The 15,255-nt window shown below is 43.3% G+C and overlaps 1 non-coding gene across 1 annotated transcript; it reads left to right on the forward strand.

Annotated features, from left to right (window-relative positions):
* The first annotated feature begins 9,736 nt into the window (after positions 1-9,736).
* On the forward strand, positions 9,737-9,900 carry LOC132533675 (U1 spliceosomal RNA). Its single transcript, XR_009545525.1, has one exon. It is a non-coding gene; the product is annotated as a U1 spliceosomal RNA (small nuclear RNA).
* The last annotated feature ends 5,355 nt before the right edge of the window (positions 9,901-15,255 follow it).

Genomic DNA, 15,255 nt, shown 5'->3' on the forward strand with positions numbered 1-15,255 from the left:
AATTCTAGTTTATCTATCTCTTTATTTAGCTCCTTCGTTTCTCTATTGATTTTCTGCCTGGATGATCTTCACGTTGAAAGAGTGGGGTGTTTTAAGTCCCCTACTATTATTTTGTTGCTGTTAATATATTGCTATAACTCTTTTTTTAAAAATTTATTTCTTTATTGGGGAATTAATGTTTTACATTCAACAGTAAATACAATAGTTTGTACATGCATAACATTCCCCAGTTTCGCATTTAACAATACAACCCCCACTAAGTCATTTATCATCCTTCATGGACCTGTATTCTCTCCACCTGCCCACCCACCCACCCCAGAGTCTTTTACTTTGGTGCAATACGCCAATTCCATTTCAGGTTCGACTTGTGTTTTCTTTTCTAATCTTGTTTTTCAACTTCGGCCTGAGAGTGAGATCATCCCATATTCATCCTTCTGTTTCTGACTTATTTCACTCAACATGATTTTTTCAAGGTCCATCCAAGATCGGCTGAAAACGGTGAAGTCACCATTTTTTATAGCTGAGTAGTATTCCATTGTGTATAGAGACCACAACTTGCTCAGCCACTCATCTGTTGTTGGACACCTGGGTTGCTTCCAGGTTTTGGCTATTACAAATTGTGCTGCCAAGAACATATGTGTACACAGATCTTTTTGGATGGGTGTGTTGGGTTCCTTAGGATATATCCCCAGGAGAGGAATTGCAGGGTCATAAGGTAGGTCCATTTCTAGCCTTCTGAGAGTTCTCCAGACTGTTCTCCACAGAGGTTGGACCCATTGACATTCCCACCAGCAATGCAGGAGGGTTCCTTTGACCCCACACCCTCTCCAGCATTTGCTGCTTTTACCTTTTCTGATGTATGGCATTCTCACAGGAGTGAAGTGATATCTCATTGTTGCCTTGATTTGCATTTCTCTGACAATCAGAGACTTGGAGCATTTTTTCATGTGTCTCTCAGCCTTTTGGATCTCTTCTGTGGTGAACATTCTGTCCAAGTCCTCCCCCCATTTTTGGATGGGGTTATTTGTTGTCTTGTTGTTGAGTCTGGCAAGCTCTTTATATAGGTTGGTCATTAAACTCTTATCTGATGTATGGCATGTAAAGATCTCCCATTCTGTGAGGGGTCTCTTGGTTTGGGTAGTGGTTTCTTTTGCTGTGAAGAAGCTTTTTAATTTGATGTAGTCCCATAGGTTTATACTTGCCTTAGTCTTCTTTGTAATTGGATTCGTTTCATTGAAAATGTCTTTAAAATGTATGCAGAAAAGAGTTCTGCCAATATTTTCCTAAGTATCTGATAGTTTGTGGTCTAACATTCAAGTCCTTGATCCACTTGGAATTTACTTTTGTATTTGGTGAAATACAGTGATTCAGCTTCATTCTTCTGCATGTTTCAACCCATTGTTTCCAACACCATTTGTTGAAGAGACTCTGCTTTCCCCATGTAATAGTCTGGGCCCCTTTGTCAAAGATTAGATGTCCATAGGTGTGGGGACAGTTTTTTTTTTAATCAGTGATTTAATATCGATTTACAAGATTATAAGCCAAAAAAAAAAGATTATAAGCCAGCACAGATACAACCCCCACTTTTTTCACAGCCAGAGGTCTGTGTCCCCATTCCCTCCATTGGAGACTGCTGCAGTAGTTCTCCCAAGATCAGATATGTTTTGAATATTATTTCTTATAACTCTCTCTCCATATATATATCCCATTTTTCTATGGCCCTGCCTTCTCTTCCTTCCTTCCTTCCTTTTTTTTTTTGGATAGGACAGAGAAAAATTGAGGAAAGAGGGGAAGAAGACAGAGGAGGAGAGAAAGATGGACACTTGCAGACCTGCTTCACCGCTTGCAGAGCGACTCCCCTGCAGGTGGGGAGCTGAGGGCTCAAACCTTCTCACACATACATAGACCTCTTATCATTTCCAAGTGTCCTTCCTTTTTTCTCTAAAAGGTACTGATAAAATTAGGTTTCAGGATCCTCTGGTCATCTTCCCCTAATACTTCTCCCCTGCCGAGAATATGGACCAAAATTATTTTTGAAGTGCAGAAGGACGAAGGTCTGGCTTGTGTCATTGCTTCTTTGCTAGACATGGATGTTGGCAGGTGGATCCATACCTCAGCCTGTTTCTGTCTTTTCCCAGTGGGGTAGGGCTCTGGGGAGGTGGGGCTCCAGGACATATTGGTGAGGTCTGCCCAGGGAAGTCAGGATGGAATCCTAGTAGCATCTGCAACTTGGTGAAGAGTTTTGTTTTTTTTTTTAATTATTTATAAAGTGGAAATATTGACAAGATCATAGGATAAGAGGGCTAAAATTCCACACAATTCCCACCACCAGAATTCCGTATCCAATCCCCTCCCCTGATAGCTCTCCTGTTCTTTATTCCTCTGGGAGCACGGACCCAGGGTCACTGTGGGTTGCAGAAGGTGGGAGGTCTGGCTTCTGTAAATGCCTCCTTGCTGAACATGGGTGTTGGCAGGTGGATCCACATTCCCAGCCTGTCAAGAGAGTCTTTTTCTATAGGGCAAAGAAACTATAGGGTTGTTAAGGTGATCAGTCTGGATGACATACTTTTTCTGACCCGTTGTAGTTAGTTCTGGGTCATGATGTCCTGTGTTGCAACACTTTTTGGAGGCAGACATCTCCTAAGCACGTCTGCATTTCAGTTTATCTGTCAGCCATCTGGTCCTTCCTCCCCACTCCCAATGGATTTTTTTAAACTTTTTTTTTAAAGATTTAAAAAATATATTTATTTCCTTTTGTTGCCCTTGTTTTATTGTTGTACTTATTATTGCTGTTGTTATTGATATCGTTGTTGGACAGGACAGAGAGAAGTGAAGAGAGGAGGGGAAGACAGAGGAAGAGAAAGACAGACACCTGCAGACCTGTTTCATCGCTTGTGAAGCAGCTCCTTTGCATTTGGGGAGCCGGGGACTCCAACTGGGATCTTTTCGCCGGTCCTTGTACTTTGCGCCATGTGAGCTTAACCCTATGCGTTACCGCCTGACTTCCAAGATTTTTTTTTAATATTTATTTATTCCCTTTTGTTGCCCTTGTTGTTTTTATTATTGTTGTTGTTGGATAGGACATAAAGAAATGGAGAGAGAAGGGGGAAGAGAGGGGAGAGAAAGACACCTGCAGCCCTGCTTCACCACTTGCAGGTGAGGACTGGGGGCTCGAACCCGGGTCCTTGAGCATTATGACATGTGCGCTCAACCAGGTGCACCACCACCACCACCCACCCTACCCCCATTTCTTTCTTTATGCTCGGTGCAAGGAGTTTGTGGTGAACTACTAAGTAAAGAGAACCAGCTTTACAAGAGACCCTCTCATTTGTGACGCCAAATACGAGTCTGGGTATTCTCCAGAACTACCTGCGGTTCAGTCATTTGCTAGAAGGACTTACAGAACTTGCTTTACTTATGGCTGTTGTTCATTGCAGGAAAAGATACAGATTAAAGGGGCTGGGCAGTGGCGTACTAGGATAACGCACATCGCACAATACCGATTAACATCAGCCAAGCGAAGATTGCGTAGGGCAGAGTCAAGGAAGTTTCTCACATAGAACTTGTATTATTTATTTATTTATTTATTTATTTTCCCTCTTGTTGCCTTTGTTATTTAACATTGTTGTTTATTGATGTCGTTGTTGTTGGATAGGACACAGAGAAATGGAGAGAGGAGGGGGTCGCAGAGGGGGAGAGAAAGACAGACACCTGCAAACCTGCTTCACTGCTTGTGAAGTGACTCCCCTGCAGGTGGGGAGCCGGGGGCTCGAACCCGGATCCTTATGCCGGTCCTTGCGCTTTGCACCATGTGCGCTTAACCCTCTGCGCCACCGCCCGATTCCCGATTGATTGATTGATTGATTGCCGCCATGGTTATTACTGGGGCAAGGTGCCTGCACAAGGAATCCACTGCTCTGGGCAGCCATTTGTCCGCTCTTCTCCCCCCACCGCCCCGCCCCGCCCCGCCCCGATTATTTATAGATAGGACAGATAAAAATTGAGAGAGGGGGAGGGTGACATAGGGAGAGAGAAAGAGAGACACCTGCGGCCCTGCTTCACTGCTCTGAAGTGTACTCCCTGCAGGTGGGGGCAGGGGCTCGAACCTGGGTCCTCAAGCACCATAAAGCATGTGCTCAACCAAGTACTCACCACTGCTCAGCCCCCATAAAACTTGTGCTGTCTTCTCCCATGAATTCAAGATTAGGGTTAGGGCTAGGTATGTGTTAATCACAGAGCCAGGAAAGTCCACTGATTATCTACCACATAATTGGTCTCAGCCTTGAGGTGGACCGACATCCAAAGCCAACACAAACCTCTGGGCCTGAATCACATTGTTGATCTTTCTGATGTGGCCAGTCCTTACCCTTAGGCAGGGGCAACTGCCCCCCCCCCCATCATCCAGTGTGGCCCTAGGCACCTCAGCAAAGCTACTTGCTATCAGACACAACATTCCAAGGGTCTAGGCATCATCTTCCAGTAGCCAAGGGTAAAAGTCAAATATCTCTTCCCAGAGTCATTCAAGGATGGGAGAGATAGGATAGTGATTATGCAAAAAAGATTTCATGCCCAAAGCACTAAAGGTCTGGAATTTAGTAGTGCTCTGGTAAAAAAAAAAAGAAAGAAAGAAATAAAAGAAAAGAGAAATAGAAGTTACCTAATACACATTTGGAATCTTCATCCCAAATTTAATCTGTTTATTGGATAGAGGCTGCCAAAGGGAGGGAGAGGATGATAGAGAAGAGTGAAGAGACGCCTGCAGCCCTGCTTCACCACTAGCAGAGCTTCCCTGCATGTGGGGACCAGGGGTTTGAACCTGGGTCCTTCCACATTACAACATGTGCGCCCAACCTGTTGTGCCACCACCTGCCCCCTTCCTACATTTTTTTTTTTTTGTCTCCAGGGTTATTGGTGGGGCTCGGTGCCTGCACCACAAATCCACTGCTCATGGAGGCTATTTTTTTCCCCTTTTGTTGCCCTTGTTTAACTTTGTTGTGGTTATTATCATTGTTGTTGTTGTTATTGATGTTGTTGGATAGGACAGAGAGAAATAGAGAGAGGAAGGGAAGACAGAGGGGGGGAGAGAAAGATAGACACCTGCCAACCTGCTTCACCACTGTGAAGTGAACCACCTGCAGGGGCTCGAACCAGGATCCTTACGCTGGTCCTTGCGCTTCGCACCATGTGCGCTTAACCCATTGCGCTACAGCCTCAACCCCCTTCCTACATTTAAAAAAAAATCATGGCTGGGACTTCACCATTTTAGGTCCACTTTTTCAGAAACAGAGATACCACAGCACCCAGGCTTCTCCCAGTGCCCCCAGGTGCTGCACCTTCCGGGTGAACAGTAGTGCTGGGGCTCACTCTTTCACCTTTCTGTGGAGACTTTCAATCTCAAATTTGAGCTTGTCAGCAAGTACTCTCCTTCCTTCCTTCCTTCCTTCCTTCCTTCCTTCCTTCTTCCTTCCTTCCTTTCTTCCGCCCTTCCTTCCTTCCTTCCTTCAGTCCTTCCTTCCTTCCTTTCTTTTTAAATCTTTATTTATTATTGGATAGAGACAACCAGAGATTGAGAGGAATGGCAGATAGAGAGGGAGAGACAGAGAGACACCTGCATTTCATCACTCATGAAGCTTTCCCCATGCAGGTGGGGACCAGGGACTTGAACCTGGGTCTTTGTGCATTGTAACATGTGTGTCACCACCCAGCCCCTCAGCCTTCTTTCTAGTGACCATGCATGTTCTGAGCGTGGAATGACTTGGAAGCTATTTCTGAGTAGAACCTCCTTTCTCCTGTGACTGTATTGTCTTGCCCCCCATTTTTTAAAATTTCTCTTTTTGCCCTGAATTCATTTAAAAAATAGTTTAAAACTTTATTTATGTATTTAATTTATTTAATAGTACAGAGAAATTTTGAGAGGAAAAGTGGATGGAGAGGGAGGGAGAGAGAGAGATACGTGCAGTGCTGCTTCACTGCAGGTGGGGAGGGGCAGCTTGAACCTGGGGCCTTGTGCGTGGTAACACATGCACTTAACTGGGTGCACCACGCCCAGCCCCCTCAATTTTTACTAGTGTTTTGTAAGATTGTGATGGGGGTATGTCCCTGTGAGCCTAGGACTTCAGTGATCTTTGCTTGGGCTTGATAGCTAATGTGAAGGTGGACTTAAGGATGTTGTTGGAGTGGAGAATAGAACTTGAAAGCCAGGTTAGGACAGAGGCTCCCAAACTTGAAAAGAACTGCTTGTCACATCACATCCATCTGTTCCAGGGCCCATGTATATTCATATTTACCACAGGAGCCTGTATGCTCTCTGGCTCCCTGTCGATCTGATTTCACAGACCATGGTCACAGCTGGGAATATTCTAGTCTATACAGATTTCAGGACTAGTCCTCCTTGAGTGGCTGATTAGGCTGTCCCTACCACTGCTACTTTATAGTATGGAGAGTAGCCCCAAAGAGGCCCCCAAAAGGGCTAGTGAGGGGGCAGGATGGATAACATAATGGTTATGCAAAGAGGCTGTCATTCCTGAGGCTCCAAAGTCTCAGGTTCAATCCCCTGCAGGACCATAAGCCAGAGCTGGGCAGTACTCTGGTAAAAAAAAAAAAAAAAAAAAAAAAGGCTAATGATTCCTAATGGAGTGACAAGTGGTGAGGAGGGGGATCCCTTAGGGGTTGAGGCCCATAATGTCTATGGGGGGATCCAAGGATTTCCTGACTAGGACGCCAGGTGATGCTCCTCATTTTTTAAATGAGATATATATGAGACAAGTAGAAAGAGAATCATGTCATCAGGCAGGTACGTGTGCTGACAAGGATTGAACTCAAGACCTCATGCTCAAGAGTTCAATGTTGTTTTTTTTTTTTTTTAATTGCCACCAGGGTTATTGATGGGACTTGGTGTCGGCACTAATTTACCACTTAGAGAAGCTTTCCTCTACTACTTCTTCTTCTTCTTCTCCTTCTTCTTCTTCTTCTTTTTCCTCCTCCTCCTCCTCCTCCTTCTTCTTCTTCCTATTTTACTACATAGGACATAGAGAAATTTAGGGGGGCAGTAGTGCAATGGGTTAAGTGCACATGGCACAAAATGCAAGGACCAGAGTAAGGATCCTGGTTCAAGACCCCAGCTCCCCACCTTGGGGGGAGTCACTTCACAGGTGGTGAATCAGGTCTGCAGGTGTCTTATCTGTCTTCTTCTCCCTCCATTTCTCTCTGTCCTACCCAATAATAACAAACACAGCAACAAAAATGGAAAAAAATGGCCACCAGGAACAGTGGATTCATAGTGCAGGCACCAAGCCTCTGGAGGCAAAAAAAAAAAAAAAGTTATTAGATCTGATAGCCCAGGCATGCAAGTCCAGTGCTCAAGGACAGAGCCACTTCCCCAGCTGAATGCTGTTGTATTTCACAATGAAAAACACAACTTTTGGGTCGGGCAGTGGCACACCATGTCAGGCACACATGCTTTAGGACCCAGTTTGAGCGCCTGTAGGGAAAAAGCTTCATGAGCGGTGAGCCAGGTCTACAGGTCTCGCTCTCTCTCTCTCTCTCTCCCCTCCTCCTCTATTAATTTCTCTCAGTCCAGTCAAATAAAAATAGAAAGAAAAAATTAAAAAGGCAGCCAGGATCCTTGGATTTGAAGTGCCCCACTGAGCCCCAGCAATAACCCTGGTGGCAATAAAAGAAAGTGACTTTCATTGCAGACGAAAAGAAAAATGCAAAACAAATAACTAAATGCCTAGGTGCCAGAAAGTAGGTGGGTAATAATATGCTATTATTACCCTACTGTGTATTTAAGATTTATTTTCCTTTATTTTGTACTGGATAGATAGAATTTCACATCGAAAAAGAGAGGGAGAAACCAGGACACCACTCTTGTACAGATGGTACCTAGCCCTACCAGCTGGGCTTATCCCTCCCAGTCACACCGACTGTGCTTTTGAATTAAACATTTCACTAAGTTAAATTTCTCATAAGGTCTAAGGAGAAGTATGGAAGACTCATGTTTAGACTATGGAATTAATGTAGAACAAATTTGAATTATTGCACTATAAGTCAGTCAGATAAGTCAGTTAGATATTTTATAGATAGTGTTGAGGGAAAAGAAAAAAAAAACCATAGTTTGAAAATCTGCCTTATGGCCTAGCATGTTGGTGGGACTTCTTAAAAAAAAAAAAAATTCACAACCTAACCAATGCAACGATTGCCACCTCAACATGCTTCACTTCAGACTGTGTCCAGAGACTTCACGTGTAGAATGACAACCCTTCAGCTTCATTACTCGGGTGAGACCTTTCCTTTCATAGCATACTCTAATTCCATCTCAGGTAGTTCACTTTCTAACAAAGTCCCAAAACCTAGATATACACCAGTTTCTGTGAGAGAGAGCACATGTTCACATGTATCCGTAAACTACTGCAAAATATACACCTGAAAGCAGAAGTCCACTAGAGTTTGCAGTGAGTACCCCCCTAATACTTCCTCTCCACTATTCCAAGCTTTGGGTCCATGATTGCTCAACAATTTGTTTGGCTTCGTATGTTAACTCTCTTTTCAGTCACCAGGTTCCAGATGTCATCAGGATGCCGGCCAGGCTTCCCTGGACTGAAGACCCCACCAATGCGTCCTGGAGCTCCACTTCCCCAGAGCCCCACCCTACTAGGGAAAGAGAGAGGCAGACTCGGAGTATGGTCTGACCAGTCAACGCCCATGTTCATTGGGGAAGCAATTACAGAAGCCAGACCTCCCACCTTCTGCACCCCACAATGACCCTGGGTCCATGCTCCCAGAGGGATAGAGAATGGGAAAGCTATCAGGGGAGGGGGTGGGATATGGAGATTGGTTGATGGGAATTGTGTGGAGTTGTACCCCTCCTACCCTATGGTTTTGTTAATTAATCCTTTCTTAAATAAAAAAGAAAAAAATTCACTCATTTATTTATTTTGGATAGAGACAGAGAAGAGTTGAGTGGGAAGAGAGAGAGAGGGAGAGAGAGAGAGAGAGAGGCAGATAGGAGCCTGCAGCACTGTTTCACCACTCATGAAGTTTCTACCCTATCCTTGTACGGGTTCTTGCACTTTGTACTATATGTGCTTAACCCAGTGCACTACCACCAGTCCCCTCTCTCCTATCTCCCCATCTTCTCTTTCTTTCTTTCTTTTTTTTAAAAAGAAGTTATTTATTTATTTATTTATGAGAAATATAGAGGAGAGAGAAAGAACCAGACATCACCCTGGTACATGTGCTGCTGGGGATTATACTTGAGACCTCATGCTTGAGAATCCGATGCTTTATCCACTGCGCCACCTCCTGGACCACACTCTCTTTCTTTTTTAAAAAATATTTTATTCATTTATTAATGAGAAAGATAGGAGAGAGAGAGAAAGAACCAGACATCACTCTGGTACATGTGCTGCTGGGGATCGAACTCAGGACCTCATGCTTGAGAGTACAATTCTTTATCCACCGTGCCACCTCCTGGACCACTCTCCCCATCCTCTCTCAAGTTCTCTCTGTCCTATCTAATAAAAAAAAATTAGAAAGAAAAAAGTGGCTGCCGGGAGCAGTGGATATGTAGTGCCAGCACCAAGCCCCAGCTATATATAACCCTGGAGGAAAAAAAAAAAAAACAACAAAACTAAAAAACTCAGTTTCCACTTTAGTAAAATGAAGATGACACTTGCCTTACAGGCCAGTGAGGGTTAATTGATGAACACACACTCATTTAAAAAAAAAAGAAAAAATACTTACCTGGCAGGGGAGATACCATGATCACGAAGGTGGTTTTCCCAGGGCGAGGCTTATCCATTGCACTCCGGATGTGCTGACCCCTGCGATTTCCCCAAATGTGGGAAACTCGACTACATAATTTGTGGTAGTGGGGGACTGCGTTCGCGCTCTCCCCTGGTAGTGGAGTTTGAAAGTCAGGAAAAAAATAAAAAAAAACAAAGAAAAAACAAAACAAACAAAAAAAAAGTTGACAAGAAGCTCAGTACTGTTTTGGGAACTTTGGGGGCGGGGTGGCGTAAGGGAGAAGTCCATCAGGAACCTTCTTTGTATTAAAAAGAGTACTGAGGGGGAGTCGGGCGGTAGCGCAGCGGGCTAAGCGCAGGTGGCGCAAAGCGCAGGGACCGGCATAAGGATCCCGGTTCGAACCCCGGCTCCCCACCTGCAGGGGAGTCGCTTCACAGGCGTTGAAGCAGGTCTGCAGGTGTCTGTCTTTCTCTTCTCCTCTCTGTCTTCCCCTCCTCTCTCCATTTCTCTCTGTCCTATCCAACAACGACAACAACAATAATAACTACAACAATAAAACAACAAGGGCAACAAAAAGGGAATAAATAAATAAAATAAATATTTAAAAATTATAAATAAATAAAAAATAAAAAGAGTACTGAGGAAACAGAAAATCATAATGACAAGCTAAGGCTTTTGTTGTTGTTGTTGTTGTTTTAAATACAGTAACATTTAAGAAAAGTTTAATAAAGGTCAGGTGGTGGTGCACCTGGTTGAGTGCACACATTATAGTGAGTAAGGACAGGTTCAAGCCCCTGGTCTCCACCGGCAGAGGGAAAGCTTCGTGAGTGGTGAAGCAGGGCTGCAGGTGTTTCTCTGACTCTCACCCTCTCTGTTTCCCCTTCCCATCTCAATTTCTCTCTATATCTACCCAAAATAAATAAACAAAATGATTTTTTAAATTTATTTCTGCCCTAACTTTAGTTATTTCAGTCCTTCTGGTTGCTTTAGGGTTTCCTTTGTTCTTCTTCTACGTCTTTAAGCTGTACAATCAGGTTGTTTATTTGTGCTTTTTCTTGTTTCCTAATGTGTGCGTGTATGGCTATGAACTTCCTTCTCAGTACTGCTTTAGCTGTGTCCCAAGTATTTTGATAGCTCATGTCTTCATTGTCATTGAATTCTCAAAACATTTTGATTTCTTCCTTAATTTCCTCTTTGACCCAGTAGTAGTTAAGTAGTGTACGGCTGAGTTGAAATATTTTGAGACTATTACTAATCTTTTGTTTATTGTTAAGTGGTTTAATTCCACTGTGGTCTGAGAAGATGCTTGGGATGATTTCAATGCTCTTGAATTTGCTGGTGCTGTCTTTGTGGCTAACATGTGGTCTATCCTTGAGAATGACCCATGTGGACTTGAATAGAATGTGTATTCTAGTTTCTTGGGGGGAATGACTCTGAAAATGTCCAATAGATCTAGTTTATCCATCTCTTCATTTAGCTCCCTCATTTATTTATTATCTGCCTTGATGATCTGTCAAGTTGAGAGGGTTGAGGGTGTTTAAGTCCCCTACTATTACTGTGTTGCTGTTAATTCTTCTTCTTCTAGTGTTTGCCCTTCTTCCGTAGCCAGTCAACAGCGTCAGGTTGAGCCTGATGTCAAGTTTCGAGACCTCCTTTGAATCTGGAGAGGTGGCAGTCGTTGACTATGTGGGTCATAGTCTGTCTGGAGCCGCAGGGGCAGTTCGGGTCGTCTCTGGCTCCCCAGTGATGGAACATAGCAGCGCACCGGCCATGGCCTGTTCGATAGCGATGGAGGAGGGCCCAATCATAACGTGCTAGGTCAGAGCCGGATTGACGCTTGCAGGGGTCTGTGATGAGGTGTTTGTTCTTGACCTCAGCTGACTGCCAACTCTGTTTCCAAGAGACTGGAACAGAGAAGTTCAGTGTAGGCGTAGGGGACCAGATTGGGTGACGAGACGTCAAGCGTTGGACAGGGTGGGCGAAGATCTCCGCGTATATTGGCAGGTCCGGTCGAGCGTAGACGTGGGAAATGAACTTAGATGATGCCGCATCCAGACGAATATCTGGCGGGGCGATGTTGCTGAGAACTGGCAGCCATGGAACCGGGGTGGAACGGATGGTTCCAGAAATTATCCTCATGGAGGAATATAATTTGGAATCGACCAAGTGGACATGGGGGCTACGGAACCATCCTGGGGCACAGTATTCTGCAGTGGAATAGCATAATGCCAGAGATGATGATCGTAGTGTGGAAGCGCTCGCGCCCCATGAGGAGCTGGCCAGTCTTGCATTGATGTTATTCCTCGCGCCCACCTTTGCTGCAGTTTTTATGAGATGTTCGTGAAATGATAGAGTGCGATCGAGAGTAACGCCAAGATAGACTGGCTGGGCTTCATGCCGGATTCTCATATCGCCAAGCTGCACATTAAGCTCACACGAGGCCGAGGCATGGTGTAGATGAAAAACAGATGATACCGTTTTTGCAGTGCTAGGGATTAGTCGCCATTTTTTACAGTAATCAGATATCAGAGACATGTCTTTAATATGTTGTTAACATGCTGTTAATATGTTGCTGTAGCTCTTTCAGTAGATGTTTGATGTAGTTAGATGGCTTCTCTTTGGGTACATAGATGTTAATAATTGTTGTCTTAGGGTTTAAGAAGGCAATAGATAGTTATTGCTGTAATCAAATTATTTGGCAATTCGGTTAACTCTGAAAAATCCCTTTGTTAGGATTTGCTGTACCATACACAACATCACCATAATTTATGTCCTTTGACATTATTTGTATATAGCTGTGCCACCAGTTACTTCTGTTCTCCCTGGCCTAAGCTTTTAAGAGAGCCAACATATCAAAGACTCAGCCTATGGTCTGTGCATAAAAAATTTTGAGATATTCAATCAATTTTCCCCTTGCATATTAATTAAATAGTGATTTGTATGACAGAAATTAATAGGAGTGTACATAAACACCACTCCCACCACCAAAAGACTATGTCCCATCCCATCCTCCCCCCACACCCCAGTGAAGCCAAACATCACCTCACCCTCAACCCAGAGATTTTTACTTTGGTGCCCTACTCCAAGATGTTAATAATTGTTAAGTCCTCTTGATTGACTGATCCTCTGAGCATTAACTAATGTCCATCCATATCTTTTATTTAATTTTATTTTATTTTTTTATTTCTCCAATGTTTCTTCTTGATTTAACCATTGTATATAGTATGTTTTGAGGTCCTTCCCTCAGTACTTTTCAAACTACTGCTCACTATTGCCTGGATTGACTTGTTTCTAAGTAAGGTACTTAAAGAGTTCACTTAAGCACACACACTACAGTGCGCAAGGTCCCAGGTTCAAACACCTGGTCCCCTATATGCAGGGAGAAGCTTCACAAGTGGTGAAGCAGGGCTGCAGGTGTCTCCCCACCTCCCCCCCTTTTTTTTTTTACCAGAACACTGCTCAGCTCTGGATTATTATAGTACGGGGGACTGAACTTGGGACTTCAGAGACTCAGGCATAAGATTCTGTTTCCAGAACCATTAGGCTTTCTACCCCGCCCCTCTTCCCCTCTCTATCTCCCCCTTCCCTGTCAATAAAAAAAAAAAAAAAAAAAAAAAAGAGTTCACAGTTCATGTCAGATATGAACATAGCTGTTCCTACCCTTTTTTTGTGGTCCACTGGCTTATCTGATAGTTTTCCATCCATTCACTTTGAGTCTGTGTTTGTTTTGTTGAGTTAGTTGGGTTTCCTGCAGTCAGCATATGGTTGGGCTATGTTTTCTGATCCATCATCCTACTCTGTGCCTCTTAATAGGTGAATTCAGGCCATTGACATTTATTGATATTATAGATTGAAGATACTTTAATGCCATTATTGTAGATTTTTAGAGTGTACTGATATATGGTATGTTTATGGTGAACTGATTGTTTATAGGAGAACTTTCAGAACTTCTTTCAGGACAGGCTTGGTGATAGTTGATTCCTTCAACTGTTGCTTGTCTGAGAAGGCTTTTATGCCTCCATCTAGTCTGAATGACAGTCTAGCAGGATACAGTAATCTTGGTTGAAAGCCTTTCTCATTGAGAACTTGATAGATATCTTGCCGTTCTCTTCTGGCCTTTAGTGTTTGTGTGGAGAAATCTGATGCTAATCTTACGGGTTTTCCTTTTTAAGTGACTCTGTTTTTTCTCTTGCAGCCTTTAGGATCCTTTCTTTATCCTTATTCCTTTCTATTCTAAACATTGCCGGGCTAGCGTGGGGGTGCCTCTTCTTGGGCGTGTTCTCTTTGGATTGGAGAGATTACAACAGGAGCCAGCCTGAGCTGCTGCTCACTCAGAGCTGGTGGTGGCAAGGTGACTCAATTCTTTATTGATCAAACAGCCAAGTATTTTAAGAGTTGGACCTGGAAGTGGCAAGTTGGAAATGGAAATGGCTTGACATGGTTTGGAAAGGGGCAGAGAAAGGCAAAAGGGGCTGGGAAAGGTAGGAACTTCCTTAGCAACTGTTGCAAGGGTTTTAACCAGTAGGATAAATAATACCCTGCAGGCAGGGAGGGTCTTGAGGGTAGAAAGAAGATAGATCAAAGGAATGGAATGGGTGGGGATCTTTCAGGCTAAACAATGATTATGTAGATAATAAGGGAGCAGGCCATAGTTTCAGGAATGCAGGGTGCTTTGTGAGGCAGGGAGTCTGATAAGACGAGGCAAACCTTGGGGGGTTGTGTCCCTCCTCGCTCGACCTCTCAGTAGAGAGAGAGAGACTGACAGGATGGATGTCCCCTCAAGTCAAGCCCTGCCAAGCTCAACCACATCCTCACAATTTCCCAACAAAATATGATGTGTCTTGGTGTCTTTAAGTTTGGGTTAATTCTGTTGGGACCCTGTGGAATTCCTGAAACTTTATGTTTTTTATGTTGTCTGGATTAGAGAGTTTTTCAGATATTATGTCCTGTAGAATGTTTTCTTCTTTTTTTAATAAAGATTTTATTTATTTATTAATGAGAAAGATAGGAGAGAGAGAGATTGAGAGAGAGCGAAAGAACCAAACATCACTCTGACACATGTGCTGCTGGGGATTGAACTCAGGACCTCATGCTTGAAAGTCCAGTGCCTTAGCCACTGTGCCACCTCCCGGACCATAGAATGTTTTCCTCCTCTCCCTCTCTTTCTTCCTCTGGTAAGCCTATAATATGTATATTATTTCTTTTGAAGTCATCCCACATGTCTCTATTGTTGTTTTCAATTTCTTTTAATCTCTCTTTCAGATCTCTTCTTTCTTTAAAAAAATGATAAAATTTTTGAGGAAATACTTATATTAAGAAACAAAAGATTAAATTATCTTCATGTTAATCATTGTTAAAATCACTTATGCTACTTATTTAAATGATATTTCATCAGTTTTCAAAACAATAAAATCATAAAAAGCCACATGTATAAACAGGAACACAAAATTTATTTACATTAGGAGAACCAGTATTCACCCAAGCAAATATCAAAGAACCAATAGTTCA

This window comes from Erinaceus europaeus, chromosome 16 (genome assembly GCF_950295315.1).
Source record: "Erinaceus europaeus chromosome 16, mEriEur2.1, whole genome shotgun sequence".
Classification (NCBI taxonomy): domain Eukaryota; kingdom Metazoa; phylum Chordata; class Mammalia; order Eulipotyphla; family Erinaceidae; genus Erinaceus; species Erinaceus europaeus.